General features: G+C 40.1%; 1 pseudogene; it reads left to right on the top strand.

Moving 5' to 3' along the window:
- The window catches only part of LOC137641243 (DE-cadherin-like), a 123499-nt pseudogene that overhangs the window by 83742 nt on the left and 22257 nt on the right, over positions 1-17500 (top strand).

Below are 17500 nucleotides of genomic sequence, written 5' to 3'. Positions count from 1 at the left end.
TAATGAAATAAATAAACTACGAGGGGAGTATTGATCAACTAAATTAGAATATTTTAAGAACAGTAACCTCATTAAAATAGATCTTTGCTACACAAACTATAAAGAGATACTTATGTCAGCCTATTTAACATAAAAACATTCGATGCAAGTTTGACCTTTCCTAGCCATGAAATAGAATGGTAGGAGACTAATCGTTATTATATGTCACATATCAACATATCAGTGAGTTGTAAGAGTGACATTACGATTGCCGCATTTTATTTCAAATCTAGAAAATAATCACTTGTATAAATTACGCCGTTTTGATTAGAATTAGAGAGAATTTAATTTCCATTTTGCGACTAGATAGAAACATTGAAAAAAATTGTTGCATTTTTTAGAACTGCATAGGGAAATGCATCCACGCATTTTTAGTATGCTGTTGCTCTCTGCAATGGATTGCAATTGTTTGTTAAAAGGAAGGCGAAACAGAATTCGTAATTCTTGATGTAGAATACAAACAACAATAATTACAGGGCAATGTGAATGTGTTTTCTTCTAGTATGTTGCTAAGATATGCAAATTATATTTTATCTTTTTATCTTTGTATTTTATATTATTTTTTTATTTTTCAGAAGTGCGTATAAATATATGTAGGTGTGTATGAGTGTGTCTGTCTATATATTTTATAAATTTTATATTTCAACAATAACTTTTATCTGATTACGCGTTTGGTACTTTTATTAACTAGAAATGTTCTATCTTTAGCATGGAAAATCTTTTCTGTTCTGTGATCCCATACTGATTGAACTAGACTTCTATAGACATTTTCGTAACCCATGATTCTCATTTGAAATGGGAGTGTATATACTGTATATATATATATATATATATATATATATATATATATATATATATATATATATATATATATATATATATATGTATATATATATGTGTGTGTATGTATATATATATATATATATATATATATATATATATATATATATGTGTGTGTGTGTGTGTATGTGTGTGTGTAGATATAAATAGATAGATAGACATTTATATGTGTGCCTACGGGTATACAAATATTTTCTTCTTAAATCCTAGATTAAAATGGTGTTTTCATTAGCGAGTAATATTTCAATGATTTTTCTACAGACTGATTAAAAAAAAAAAAAAAAAAAAAGACGAAATATGTTCTCAAAAAATTTACTTGACTTATGTAAAATAGTATGTTTTCCGTATCCAAGTAAAACTTCCACGTAATGAGGTTTGCTTTTAATCACAAATAAAAAAATATATATATATATATATATATATATATATATATATATATATATAGTTTTTATTAACGAATCTCATTGTTATGCTCATCATATAACATTTTACAACATTAAATAACATTCATTTTGTGTATATGACGAATTTTATACATCTCTTATTTCAGAGCTGAATGCGTTCTACACATATATATATATATATATATATATATATATATATATATATATATATATATATATAATATATTTTTTAATTCCTTCTCAAATCATATTGTTATGTGCGCCATATATATCATTTGACATTAAATGACATTCATTTTGAGTATGTGAAAAGTATTATACATTTCTTATTTTAGAGTGAATTGACTTTGCATTGTAAATTATTATCATTATTTTTTGTCTACAGAGCCAAACAATCATTTTTTGGGTCTACAGAGCCAAATAATTTTTTTGTCTACAGAGCCAAATAATAATTTTTTGGTCTACACAGCCAAATGATCATTTTTTCGTCTACAGAGACAAATAATCATTTTTTGGTCTACAGAGACAAACAATCATTTTTTGGTCTACAGAGCCAAATAATCATTTTTTGGTCCACAGAGCCAAATAATAATTTTTTGGTTTACAGAGCCAAATAATAATTTTTTGGTCTACAGAGCCAAATAATCTTTTTTATTTTTTTGTCTACAGAAACAAATAATAATTTTTTGGTCTACAGAGCCAAATAATCATTTTTTGGTCTACAGAGCCAAAGAAAAATTTTTTGGTCTACAGAGCCAAAGAATCATTTTTTTTTTCGATCTGCAGAGCCAAATAATAATTTTTTGGTCTCAGAACTAAATAATAATTTTTTGGTCTACAGAGCCAAATAATCATTTATTTTGGTCTACAGAGCCAATTAATAGTTTGTTCCGACACGAATACTTTACCTCGAATTACCTCTTCGGAGGGTCCTTGGACCTCTCTCAATCTCGACCAAGATTTTCCGTGCTACCCCCCCCCCTATCTCGCTCCCGATAGTTCCTACCCCCGCCGCCAGGATAATTCCTGCGCCCCGGATTAGGGCAGGTCACTGCTTTTCCCGGGTCAGGATCTCATTAAGTCCTTGGTCGTGAGATGCGAATCATCTCACTTTCTCTCGTTTAAACTCTCGATCCTTTGGCGCGTTCTGATCCCAAGTGTTCCTGTGCGTTCACTTTTCAACCGTGTCCTTACCCGGTGTTTAATTCATTTCCTTAGTGCTTGTGTCGTGCGTTGTGTGCGTTATGGAACTGTATTCCTTGATTTCCTTAAAGGAATTGATAGCTGAAAGGAAAACTATTTACAAGAAATCGTTCTTCCTCCCCTTATCCTCGGTGTTGCCGTGTAGGGGCAGCTTATGTTCCTCTTCAACCACTTGTCGGGACTACTGGTCCTGGAACGTAGTGCAGTGAGTGCACTTCGGCACTAAAAAGAAGAATACATCCAGGAGGCTCGTAGGAAGACGAGCCTCTCTTCGCCAACTTAATTCCCGATGCCTCGTCGAATAGAGATTCTTATACAGCCATCTTCCCCTACCCAGAGTAGGGGACAAGGTAAGTCAGTTGCGGGGAAGTGCCCATTGCTCTTCTCCAAGAATTTGAGTGGGTGCGGTATAGCACCAAGAGGAAGTGGGCGGCGAAGGGTTCGCCTAAGAAGACTGGCGCGGGACGTCCCGCCGGGCTGAGCTTCCCTACCACCCTCTCCTACCCAGGGTAGGAGACGAGGTTGGTTTATTGTGTAGAAGATAACTCTTAAGAAGTAGTTCGAGGTAAGTACTACTTTCGGGAGTGTGTGGGGAGACGGAGTCCTGGTGCAAGCAGGCCACGTCTCCTCTGATGACCCCATGTGGGGGAAAATGTCTCTAATTCTTCTCCAGTCTCTTAGCGTATTTTTCAGTCTCTTCTGCAGCCGAGGGCCTCGCCGAGAAGGAGCCCCCCAGGTCTGTCTTGCAGCGTCCCCCGGACCGACAACCCAGGGTTTTTTCTCACCACGAAGGCCATCCTCCAGACGTAGATATAACCCTCGCAGGGAGAAATGCGAGAAGGCCTCTTCAGGCAGGCGTAAGACCGCGAAGCTTCCGGTTCACCCCGCCAACGGGTGTAACCGAGCTTCTTTACGGGCAGCCTGGCCGAATCAGCACAGCTGGTTCGGCCCTCGGACTTAAAAGGAACGGTTCCCTCCGTCGGGTCAGCCCACGAGGATCCGCGTCCGCGTCCCCCAGCCCGCCCGCAGGTGTAAGCGGGCTTATTTACGGGCAGCCTGGCCGAATCAGCACAGCTGGCTCGGCCCTCGGACTTAAAAGGAACGGTCCCCTCCGTCGGGTCAGCCCACGGGGATCCGCGTCCGCGTCCCCCAGCCCGCCCGCAGGTGTAAGCGGGCTTATTTACGGGCAGCCTGGCCGAATCAGCGCAGCTGGCTCGGCCCTCGGACCTAAAAGGAACGGTCCCCTCCGTCGGGTCAGCCCACGGGGATCCGCGTCCGCGTCCCCCAGCCCGCCCGCAGGTGTAAGCGGGCTTATTTACGGGCAGCCTGGCCGAATCAGCGCAGCTGGTTCGGCCCTCGGACTTAAAAGGAACGGTTCCCTCCGTTGGGGCAGCCCACGAGGATCCGCGTCCGCGTCCCCCGGAGAGAATACACGAACAATAGTCCTCGACGGTACGGCGTTGCCGGTTCTGACCCCGAACCGGGTGCGGAGCTCCCCGCCGGGGAAACCGGTACCACCGCAAGGGAGTGCCTGGGATTCCAGAACCGAAGCGACCGGGGAGTGCCCTATTGGAATCGGAAAAAAAAAAAAAAAAAAAAAAAAAAAAAAAAAAAAAAAAAAAAAAAAAAAAAAAAAGGATGGAACCCATTCATGTTTTATACTGAGATACTGTAATCGTCATTTTCTTTTACATGATTGCCAGGTGTGTCCTTTACACGAATGTGTCTACTCTTCATGTTCTTTCAGGTATTACACTTGAAAGGATATCGATCGTCATGAGCAATAAATCTCTTAGGTATTGACATCATTAGACATCTAGAATAATTCTTAACGAGAAGCCCAGACTTCAGGGACCCTGATAGTCGTGAAGCTAAATAGTCTGCAATAAGTTATTATTGTTTTTATTATTATTGTTGTTGTTGTTATTATTATTACTTGCTAAACTACAACCCTAGTAGGAAAAGCAGGATGATATAAGTCCCGGGGCCGTAACAAGGAAAATAGCCCAGCGAGGAAAGGAAACAAGGAAAAATAAAATATAAGAACAGTAACAACATTAAAATAAATCTTTCATAAATAAATTATAAAACTATAAGTCCAGCAAGGCCTTCAACCCTTAGGGTAGTGACTTTTCAGTCTCTCACACTAACAGCTAACTGGGTGTTCTGGAAGCGAAACACTGTTCTGGCGTAAGTGTCGTGGTAGGCACCAGACAGGGGGACGCGACCCATCGCAGCTTTCCCTTGGGGGGGAGAATCTCTGTTTCCTCGGAAGGAACGAGAAACCATAGTGGAGAAGGTCTTGAAATAGAAGGAGGCTAACGTCCCCAGACCTACGACTCCTAGGAGACCACCCTAGAAGAGATCGGTCTCGGATAGTGCCGCGACACCCCAAGCATCTACCAGCACTACGAGGAGAGAAGCCCTCGTCCTCCTGGTCCGCAACGCCTCAGCCCCTCCACAGGGGAACTCCAGCGCCTTCTAGCTCCTTCAGGTCGGGTTACCCCGCCTCTAGGGGAGGCAGGTCAGGCCGCCCCTCTAGAAGAAGGGAAGAGTGGGAGGCTCCCTATCCCTACCCAACCTTCGGGTTGGAGGATGACTCAGGCGTCATTGGCAAGCATGGAGGGCTCAAGGAGCAGAACCTTGGACAGTGTCCTTACTAAAGAAGGGCTACGGACTTCCATTCCTAACGGAACCACCCACGCCTTTTCCGGCCAACCGGATAGATGGCTAGATCCTAAAGACCCGTTAAAGAGGACCGCCCTTCAAGAGGAGGTGTTGTCCATGCTAGAGAAGGGTACCATGGAAGAAGTTCTTCTCCCAGGACCAGGTGTCTACAGTCGCCTATTCCTGGCAGAAAAAGCGACCGGGGGGGGGAGGCCGGTTATAGATCTGTCAGCTCTCAACAGGTTCGTCAAGATGACGGACTTCTAAATGGACACGCAGAATTCGGTCCTGCTGTCCTTGAGGGAGAAAGATTGTAGAATACCATCGACCCCAAGGACGCATTCTTCCAGATTCCGGTCCACACCTCGGGTCGGAGGTTCCTCCGGGTGAAATAGGGTTCCCAGTTCCTGCAATTCAGGACCCCTTTTTCTTTGGTCTGTCAACAACGCCCAAAGTGTTCGTGAGAGTCCCCACGGCTGTCGCAGGGGGGCCCACGAACGAGGCATTCGCCTTAGCAGATACCCGGACGGCTGGTAGCTTCTTCCCGCCTCAAAGATCCTCTTGGAGGAACAAGGGAGAAGTCTCCTCCAGTTTGGCAAAGATCTGGGGAACTGAATCAACCCGAAGTAGCAAAATCTATCCCCTTCCACCGGAATGAACTACTGGGGAATAACATTAGATCTTTTTTCGGGGAGAATTTTTCCCTTCGGAGAATAAGATATGACACCTCAGGCTCATTAGTCAGCCGTTCCTACTGTTCACAGACGCCTCCAACCAGAGATGGGGAGCCCTTCCCCTCGACGAAGCGGCACGAGAGACCTGGTTGGAAGGGGAGAGACAACTCCACACAATGTCCTGGAGTTGGAAGTAGTCCAGAAGGCATGCCTACACTTCGCAAGTCTGCTAAAGGGGAACTCCGTGGCGTGGATGAGCGACAACACCACGGTAATGGCATACATAAACAAGCAGGGTACTTGTAATCGAAGGAGTTGGGCGATCTCACCATAGAGAATCTAGACTGAGTGATAGGGAATCAAGGGGTGATGTTAGCAAGGTTCTTTCCCGGAAAGTAAATCGCCCTGGCCGACGGCCTCAGCAGAATGGGCCACATAGTAGGGACAAAATGGTCCCTTCCCCCAGGAATAGCCAAGCTCATCATTCAACGATGGGGCTCCCCGGTGGTTGACCGCCTTGCAACAACCTCAACGCCCAACTCCCAGTCTATTGCCCCCCTGTACCAGACCCCGAAAGATTCCTTAGAAGACTCTTTTCAGAACAAGTGGGACAATCTGGATGTGTACGTTTTCCCCCTTTTCACGCTGATAAGACATGGGCTCAGCAGAATAAAGGTGGCTCGAAGCCTACAGATGACTTTGGTAGCGCCCTGGTGGCTAGACAGAGAGAGTAGTTCGCGGACCTAAAGACCTATCGAGTCAACCGCCGTGGCCTCTGTCCGTCAGGTCAGATCTACTGAGTCAACCGCACTTCCTCAGGTTCCACGACAACCCTCTCTCTCTTCGCCTTCACGCCTGGAGACTATCGAGCGACTCCTGAAGAAGGAGGGGTACTCCTCCTCCACAGCCAAGAGGATGTCCCTATACCTAAGAAAATCCTCTACCGTAGTCTACCAGGCGAAGTGGGCCGCCTTTACGAAATGTTGCGCGACAAAACAAATAAGACCTCTCAAAGCCTCGGTCCCTGACATAGCTGATTTTCTAGTGTACCTTAGGGGTAAAATAGGAATGCCAATCCCGGCTATTAAAGGAGTACGAGCAGCCTTAGGCCAAGTCTTTCTCCTGAAAGGCATCGACCTGGGGACCTCAAGACACATAGGGATGCTGATTAGAAGTTTCGAACAATCCTGCCCTCCCCAAGCCAGGAGAGTGCCTAGATGGGACCTGGCCAAGGTCCTGAAAATGTTGTGTCGTCCGACCTTTGAACCACTCAGAGATATCGGGGACAAAGGTCTCACCCTCAAGACAGTCTTCTTGCTAGCCTTAGCTTCGGCTAAGAGGGTAGGTGAGATCCACGGTCTCTCCTACGACGTGGCACACTCCAAAGGGTGGAAGGAGGTATCTTTCAAGTTCGTACCCTCCTTTGTAGCAAAGACTCAGAACCCAGCAGTCTGGGACCCGAGGTTTGAAGGTTTCTCTTCTCCAGCCATCCCCAAGACAGGCAATACGGACGCCCTGAAGTTATGCCCGGTCAGGACGATCAGGAAATACCTGGAAAGGACGGCCCATCTCCGTCCGGGTGCCAAGAACCTCTTCGTCTCTTCAGGCGTTAATAAGAAGCAAGTGTCCAAGAACACTATTTCCTTCTGGCTGAGACAAGTCATCACTAGGGCTTATGAAGAAGACAAGGTGGCAGTACCAGGCACTCCCCGTCCCCATGACATCAGAGGCCTGAGCACTTCCTTGGCCTTTGAGAGAAACAAGAAAGTCTTTGGATGGATTCTCCATTGGGACAGTCATCGCCGCCCTCCAAGCTGTGTAGTGGCAGGCTGGAAGACGTCCCCAACAAGTGAATAGTCTCATCCCTACTTCGTCAGGAGAAGACTCAGTAGAGAAAATGTCAAGAGGTAACCCTAAAATTATAAGCGTAAGTTTTCCCTGCTACCCCCTATCCGCTCTCTGTACCCCCGCATTACGTAGCCCTCCAGGCACCATGTGCCTAACCAAGTGGCAGAATGGCTCTCCCGCCTCCTAAAGTGTAAGTCTCCGAAGAGGTAATTCGAGGTAAAGTATTCGTGTCGGAACAAATGAAAAATTTTAAGTAATTTTTATTTTTCCTAACATACTTACCGAGAATTACCTCTGAGTAATGGCCCTCCCTTCCGTCCCCGAGTGCCATTCTTCTATTGCCGAGTCGGGCTAAACGGAGGACTTAATGAGATCCTGACCCGGGAAAAGCAGTGACCTGCCCTAATCCGGGGCGCAGGAATTATCCTGGCGGCGGGGGTAGGAACTATCGGGAGCGAGATAGGGGGGGGTAGCACGGAAAATCTTGGTCGAGATTGAGAGAGGTCCAAGGACCCTCCGAAGAGGTAATTCTCGGTAAGTATGTTAGGAAAAATAAAAATTACTTAAAATTTTTCATTTTTAGGTCTACAGAGCCAAATAATCATTATATGGTCTATGGAGCCAAGTAATAATTTTTTTGGTCTACAGAGCCAAATAATCATTATTTGGTCTACGGAGCCAAATAATCAATTTTTTTTATCTATAGAACCAAATAATAATTTTTTGGTGTACAGAGCCAAATAATCATGATTTGGTCTACAGAGCCAAATAATCATTATTTGGTCTACGGGGCCAAATAATTATTTTTTTTATCTATAGAAACAAATAATAATTTTTTGGTCTACAGAGCCAAATAATCATGATTTGGTCTACGGAGCCAAATAATCATTTTTTTCATCTATAGAACCAAATAATAATTTTTTGGTCTACAGAGCCAAATAATCATGATTTGGTCTACAGAGCCAAATAATATTTTTTTGGTCCACAAAGCCAAATAATCATTTTTTGGTCTACAGAGCCAAATAATCTTTTTTTTTTTTTTTTTGTCTACAGAACCAAATAATAATTTTTTGGTCTACAGAGCCGAATAATAATTTTTTGGTCTACAGAGCCAAAGAATGATTTTGTTGGTGTACAGAGCCAAATAATCATATTTTGGTCTACAGAGCTAAATAATAATTGTTCGGGCTACAGAGCCAAATAACCATTTTTCGGGCTACGGAGCCAAATAATCATTTTTTGGTCTATAGAGCCAAATAATAATCTTCTTTTCCTTACAGCTCTCTCTACGAACTTCGACCGTTAAAGGAGCTGGACAGAGAAAAGGTGAAGTTCTATCAGATTCCTTTCACGACCATCGACAAGCAAGGCGTGAGTGGCACCCGCTATCTGACGCTGGAAGTTGGGGACCAAAACGACTCACCCATGACGGATGGGACCAGTACCATACAGGTTTACAACTACCAGGTAAATTGAAAGTTGATAATTTTCCTTATATTTTCTTTTGATCTAGATAACCAATTTCTATTCTTTATTATTGCTGATTATTGAACAGTTGTGTAAGCTACCCGTATAAATATGCTAAGTATTTAGATAGATATTCACCTACACGTATACGCACACACACAGATTTAACCCTTCCCATCTCCTCCTCCCGAGGGGAAGGTCAGTGTGACTGGATATATATATATATATATATATATATATATATATATATATATATATATATGTATATATATATATGTGTATATATATATATATATATATATATATATATATATATATATATATATATATATCAGTGATCTTACTTCACAACCCTTTTATGTACTTTTATAAAAGTGTCTTTCTACGTCTAAGTAATCGTCCCTATATTTGTGGGGTGAGGTCTCTATCTTCATCATCATAATTATGAGTTTTATTATATCCATAAGTTCATAACGATATAATTTGATCATTATAAAAGATCTGTGGCTAGAACGGAACAAAATTAGAACATTCGTGTTTCATAAGTGAACGAAAGGAGAGTTCTAATACAGGAAAATCTTAATTTCATACATCATCATCTCCTCCTACGCCTATTGACGCAAAGGGCCTCGGTTAGAATTCACTAGTCATCTCTATTTTGAGCTTTTAATTCAATAATTCTCCATTCATCATCTCCTAGTTCGCGCTTCATAGTCATCAGCCATGTAGGCCTGGGTCTTCCAACTCTTCTAGTTCCTTGTGGAGCCCAGCTGAACGTTTGGTGAACTAATCTCTTGAGGAGTGGGAAGAGCATGCCTAAACCATCTCCATCTACCCCTCATCATGATCTCATCCACATATGGCACTCGAATAATCTCTTTTATAGTTTCATTTCTAATCCTGTCCTGCCACTTAATTCCCAATATCCTTCTGAGGGCTTTGTTCTCAAATCTACTAAATCTATTGGAGATTGTTTCATTGTCATACCATGACGCATGTCCAGAGTAACACCGATCTCGCTAAACTCGAACTTCATACATATCACATCTAAATTAACATAATATATTCTCTCCTGCTCCTTCAGGGCCAGTTTCCATCAATGGTCATCGGGACAGTTTACGTCACAGACGAAGATGACCACGACATCGGCGACAAGTACTTCGACATCGACGCCACGACGCCCCCGGAGACCGAGCCTTACTTCACCGTCGACCACGACTCCGGCAGTATAACCATGAGGAAGGGAACTCCCGAAGGAGACCACATTCTCAGGGTCAAGGTGGGCAAGGAAGTGGTTTTCTCAAGTGTTTTACCTCTTTAGGTTTTGCAAAGAATTTCAGACTTTCATGCAAAGTTGGATGTGCCATTGATATTATCATGTGTGCTAGGTGAGGTTTCCATTAATAACTAATTTTTTTCAGTTTAATGTATAATTGATATTCAACTTTTGTGCAAGCCGAGGTTTTCATTAATGACTTTTTTTAAGTTTAGTGAGTTATTAATATTTCTCTTCTGTGGAAGCTGAGGTTTTTGTTGATAACTAATTTTATTCTGTGCTGAAATATATATCCAAACTCGCCGAAACAATGCCATGGTTGTAATATGCATTAAAATAACAACACTAGAATATCATGGTAATGCATACATTACCACAAGGGAGAAATGATATTTACGTTTATATATACACATGTATAATTATATGTGTATAGATGGATATTAAGAATAACAGATTGGGCCCCTAAAGATTGCAAAACAAGCAGGGGAAGGAAGAGTAAACGATAGACTGACGAGCTAAGAAAATTTGCAGATATAAATTGGTATAAAAAGACCATAAACAGAAGCGAGTGGAAGGGCATGTCGAAGGCCTTTGTCCTGCAGTGAACTAGTTACGGCTGGTGATGATGATAATTAATTGTATCTATATTATAATCTCTCTCTCTCTCTCTCTCTCTCTCTCTCTCTCTCTCTCTCTCATATTAACATACCCGGGACCTCCCAGGTACACGGTGCATATGATTACCTCAAGGAAAAAATAATTCTTACGTTTATATATGCATATTTATAATTATATTAAGACTACAATGGCTCTCTCTCTCTCTCTCTCTCTCTCTCTCTCTCTCTCTCTCTCTCTCTCTCTCTCTCTCTCTCTCTCTCTCTCTCTCTCAGATTAACATACCCGGGACCTCCCAGGTACACGGTGCATATGATTACCTCAAGGAAAATATAATTCTTACGTTTATATATGCATATTTATAATTATATTAAGACTACAATGACTCTCTCTCTCTCTCTCTCTCTCTCTCTCTCTCTCTCTCTCTCTCTCTCTCTCTCTCTCTCTCTCTCTCTCTCTCTCTCTCTCCCTCTCTCTCTCTCTCTCTCTCTCTCTCTCATATTAACATACCCGGGACCTCCCAGGTACACGGTGCATATGATTACCTCAAGGAAAAAATCATTCTTACGTTTATATATGCATATTTATAATTATATTAAGACTACAATGGCTCTCTCTCTCTCTCTCTCTCTCTCTCTCTCTCTCTCTCTCTCTCTCTCTCTCTCTCTCTCATATATTAACCTTCCCGGCTTCTTCCAGGTCCACGACAGGTTCCGTAACGAGACAGCCATAGGAGAGGTGTTAATCAAAGTGGTCGACCTGACGGAGGAAGCGGTGAAGCATTCGGGCTCCTTCAGGGTGGCTAATTACACGGCCCTTCAGCTCATCACTCAGGAGGATGTGAGTACTTCTCTTTAGCGCTTCGCGAAGGACGTCTTGAGTGTATAAACAAATTATGTTGACGTAGTCTCTCTGTCGCTCTTTCTCTTTATCCTTCTCTCTCTTGATATATATATATATATATATATATATATATATATATATATATGTATATATATATGTATATATATATATATATATATATATAGATATAGATATAGATATATATATATATATATATATATATATATATATAGATAGATAGATAGATAGATAGATAGATAGATAGATGTATATATATATATATATATATATATATATATATATATATATATATATGAAGAGAGCGAATACAGTGTAAGTGTGAAATATATATATATATATATATATATATATATATATATATATATATATATATGTGTGTATATATAAAGAGCAAATGCAGTGCAAGCATATATATATATATATATATATATATATATACATGTATGTGTGTGGAGAGAGAGAGAGAGAGGGGGAGAATGTGATACTTATAATGTTCAGATAAATGTTTATAATTTAAAGGATGAATTAGAGTCGAATAGGCTCATTGTTAACTTAGTCATTACCTTCGTCACTTTTCCATTACGTTGACATGTTTCTATTCCTCCATTATAGCTCGCATCAATAGGCACCAGCATGTACGACCGTCTTCGAAAAAAGATAGGCGAGATGCACCTGATCGACAGCAGCAACGTCGACATCTTCGGCTTAAGGGATGTCGAAGACGGTGTCGAAATCCGCTACAATTGCCACTCCTCGCCTTACTACACGTCCGCCAGACTCGACGGTCTCATGGTGTCCCGCAGAAAGATGGTCAGTCTTTGAGAATGATTAAGAGATTTTATGTTTGATTCAATTATTGATGAGAATAATATAAATGGATAAATTTTATAATTAGGGGCTTATTTATTGAAGGCATTACGAATATAACCTACCAATTAAAGCTGTTCGTTTGTTACAAGATATAAGATAACAAACGTAAAAGGCTTCGTAAGTTTGGATTAATAGAAAATCTGCCTCCATAATCACATACATAAATTAAGTAAAAAATATCACGGAAGGACATAGAAATATAGATGAAATTCATAATCAGAATACATAAGTTTATTGCAAGAGATTTGTGCAATCTACTTTTGAAATTTTCTTTTATCCTAATTAACAAACAGCTCTGATCAAACCCATTTGTATTAGAAGCAATCAGGATATTGAAAGAGATGATTACATAAGTTTGCAGTTTTAGTCTTTAACAAAGTAAAGATCTTTAACATTAAATACAAAATGGGTAATTATCAGATTCATTAGTAAGGTAATGACCATTAAGAACGTCTTTTATCTCCCCCAGATAATGGACTCCTTAGGTATCAATATTCCCATGGTGGACATCAACATGTGCCTTTACGAGAACCTCTCGCCGTGCAACAAGAGCAGTTGCCAACATTCGTTGAGACCAAACCTCACTCACCCCCTCCTGCTCACCAGCGAGACGTCGACAGTCGTCGGCATCGACATTAGTGATGATTATACCTGTTCCTGCGGCCCGCTGGAACCCCTGCCTTCCGTGTGCTACGCAGGATTCTGTATGAACGGTGGCACTTGTGACGACTCTAATGGCACCCTCGTGTGTCATTGTCCCGATAATGACAACTACGGGCCGCGGTGCGAGCTTTATAGTGCGAGATTCGAGAGGGGTTACTCGTGGTACGAGCCCTTTACCGTTTGTGATAATTCCTCCATTATGCTCTCTTTCGAATCGCGAGAGCCGAGCGGAATCCTGATGTACGCCGGTCCCATGGTGGCGCGTCCGTGGCCAGATTACCCCAGGGACTTTATTTACGTTGTGATTAACAACTGGAGGCTGGAAACGTACGTCGACTTCGGCACTGGAACAGCCGTCATCACAATCCCTCTGGAGAAGAACACCGACAGGGCCTTCGACTACCGCATCTCGTGGGACGACAAGAGCATCACCTTCGAGGTCAAAAGCTGTCTGGGCAACAGGACCACGGAGAGTCTCGACTGCAAGAAGACCATCTATCTTCCGGGAGACCTGAAGACCAGCAATTTACTGAACGTCCAGGGGCCTCTGCAGTTAGGTGGCGTTGCGGCCATGCAGAGCTTTGCTGCTCTCTCGAGCTCCTATGGATGGTCCAAGACGCCTCCAACCATCGAACCTTTCTACGGGTGTATATTGGAGCTGCGCTATAACGATTACCTTTATGACCTTAATTCCACAGATTATGGAAAGCATACCTTCATGCCCTGCGATGCCCCGGTGACGGCTACCATCGTCTTGGGAGAACAGTCCATCATCATCATCGTCGTTAGTCTGCTGTGCCTACTGCGTAAGTATTAACTTGGGGATCAAGCGATTTTATTTTTAGTTAGCCACTTGAATTTATTATCTAATTTATGGGACATTTTTGTCAATTTTGCTGTTTTTCTTTATCACCACTTTTATTAACTAGGCAATGTAAATAAAAATTCAATTGTTTGTCCTGGAAATATCAATTACTGTATATGGTTACGGTTGCTGTATACATTTTATTTTGCTATATTACTATTCATTTTGTTGATTAATTACTGCCATTCGATAGGTTTTCTATTCTTTACATTTAATGAAAAGGTGGTCACATCTCTTTTTTGAAAAGTAATATTATTACTGACTAAATTTATTCATCAATTCAAAACAGGCAGTATAATTTGTTTTAACTTATACTCGAAACATTGCTATGGTGATAAGTTAGTCTTTTCGTTTTCATTTAAAATAAAGAATAAATCACCTGTTTCCTGAGACACATTATATACGAAGAGAGCAACTCTAAAGAAATGTTTTCTTCATCAGTACATAAAATTGTCTACAAAATTCAGTTTTGAAATATTATGATTCTCTGTTCCTTTTAAGCTTAAAGATATACTTTTCTTTGAAATATAAAGTTCACAATGTTATTTTGTATTTGGTTTTAAAATATTTTTAGTTATTGAGTAAATTCTCACACATTTATATTTAGATAATCTTTTTTATTTTTGAATAAATTTTTCATTTGAATTTAAATAATTTATTTATTTTTGGATAAAATTTTCATTCAAATTTAAATATTGTTTTTTTAAATAAATTTTTACACATTTACATTTAAAATGTTTTTTGTTATTGAATAAATTCTCACACACGTAATAAAATCTCACACTTTAATTTAGATATTTTTAATCACTGAATAAATTCTCACTCAAATTTAGATATTTTTGAATATTGAATAAATTCTCACATTTAAATTTGAATATTTCTAATTATTAAATAAATGTTCAGACATTTAAAATTGAATTTTTTAATCTTTTTAAGTAGATTTTCACATTTTTTTTTTTAGCAAACTCTCACACATTTATATTTATTTTCTACTTTCAATATTATCTTCGAAGTAATACTCTCACTGACATACATCTTCACTCCATCTCCAGTCCTGGTACTTTTGATCCTATGCCTGGCGCGCCGCCGCCAGAAGTCGATATCCTATCCAGACCTGGACGGCATCGTCAAGGAAACCATCGGTGGCACTGACCTGGAAGGTTTCGGTGAGAAGGACATGACCCAGTATGACCTCAAGTTGCTGCGCGTGGGACCCAACGGGCATCTCTTCAGTGGTAAGTCAACAATGACCTGTTTAGCCTCTTCTTCTTTCATGCATTTTGGTATTTGGTCATATCTAGTACTGTGGATATATATGCATCAGTCCCTCACTGCCTCCTAAATCATTTTCCATTCCTATTCAAATTGATTTGAGACAGTTTATTTTTGGTCTTTTGATTTGTTTTTACAATTATGTTCCATTTTTTAGTTTATTATTTAAATTGCGCTATTAGTAATTTATTTATTACAAACTCAAAAACTAAAACTATTTTATTTTCTAGTTTTGAAATAGCCTGTATTCATTTTCTAATGGTTCCTTCAGAAGTGGGATACTCATGTACAAGACCCTTTTCAAGACAACAAGTGATCTATTTTGACACTAAGTTACTTTTTAAGAGAGAGAGAGAGAGAGAGAGAGAGAGAGAGAGAGAGAGAGAGAGAGAGAGAGAGAGAGAGAGAGAGAGAAAAAATATGATTCAATTTCCATGCATGCAAAATAATCCTATCCAAATTGACATCGACCTCAACTCCTAAAAGAGAGCGTAGGCCGTCCATTTTTTTCCCCGACTGATTGGAGACAGGACGGCGACCAGGAAGCCCTGCTGGTCACAGGTACTCTCAGAGTCTCTTGACCATTGGAAGATACACGTGGAGGGATGGTTGGAACATGGGGGGAAACTCTCAGTATCGAGTCATTAAGATATTGCCTTGAGATGTTCCCGTGTTATTTTTTTTTCTTTTTTTTTTCGAGTGTTATGTAGTTCATATTTTTCATTTTGGTATTTGTTTTTGACTTTTGTTATTTAACTTTTATTTACTTTTTTTTAGAAGTGATTCATTTTTATCATGACTTAGCATGTACACTGTTAAAAATTTGCCGTAAAAATGGATAAAAATCATGTGGTTTTTTTTCGAGTGTTATTTAATTCATACTTTTCATTTTGGGATTTGTTTTGACTTTTCTTATTTAACCTTTATTTACTTTTTTTTAGAAGTGATTCATTTTTATTACGACCTAGTATGTACACTGTTAAAAATTTGCCGTAAAAAAACGGTAAAAAATCCTGGAATATATGTTACCAGGTATTTACCGAATTAAAAACGGATATATTGACATAAATGATTGTTATTACGGTCACTTAACCTTGAAAGAAAATTTTAAAGTAGGGTAAAAATTACGGTCGCCTGTACTTTACTGAAATACGGCTGAGAACGGTATATTTTTTACGGAGAATTTCCGATTAAAATTACGGTTTTTTTTTAACAGTGTATGTTATTCTGATCGAGGTACCAACTGCATTTCCTATGTACCCCCCCCCCCCCCCACGTAGTTTTTAGGTGCACGCTTGTAGTCGCTCTGTTTAGATGTATAGTACCAAGGAGATTTCACCGTCTAATCCGTGTATCTTTCAAGAAAGCTTAGTAGCCAAGCTTAAGTGTATTTAGATTCTAATATTTTTTGGTTTAGAGACGATGGTGATGGATGCCCTGCTTACCACGATTTGTCACCTGTTAATTAGTATTCCACACAGGTAATCACTTTTGCATGTTCTCTGGCACGGTTTTGATGTGATTCTTGAAATGATACATTGATGTTTTGTATCATTTATTTCAAATGATATTATATTTGTACCTGATTAAGTCGTTTTTTTTTTTCAACTGTATCTATGTGTGTAATAATGCCATATTAAGGAAAACTACTTTCTAGGGCTACAAGTAACATTTTACCCTATGACAGGATAATATGGCTTTGCCATTAGATCCCTGATCGCGAGAAACATTGATATCAACAGATTTTTTTTACATTATTTGCAATATGAAGACATATTACGTGGTGACTGAAAAATATTTTGGTGAAGCATCGTGAGAAAACGTGAGAAAATCAACACTATTAAAACTGCAGAATATTTACCATTTTTTTCAATTTTTTATTGAATTCATACAAAATTATTTTATTACTTTGTTGTGAAAAGGTCGGCATAAC

Source organism: Palaemon carinicauda, chromosome 5 (genome assembly GCF_036898095.1).
Source record: "Palaemon carinicauda isolate YSFRI2023 chromosome 5, ASM3689809v2, whole genome shotgun sequence".
Taxonomy (NCBI): Eukaryota; Metazoa; Arthropoda; class Malacostraca; order Decapoda; family Palaemonidae; genus Palaemon; species Palaemon carinicauda.
Note: the sequence above shows the minus strand (reverse complement) of the source record. Positions and strands in the feature narration are given on the sequence as shown.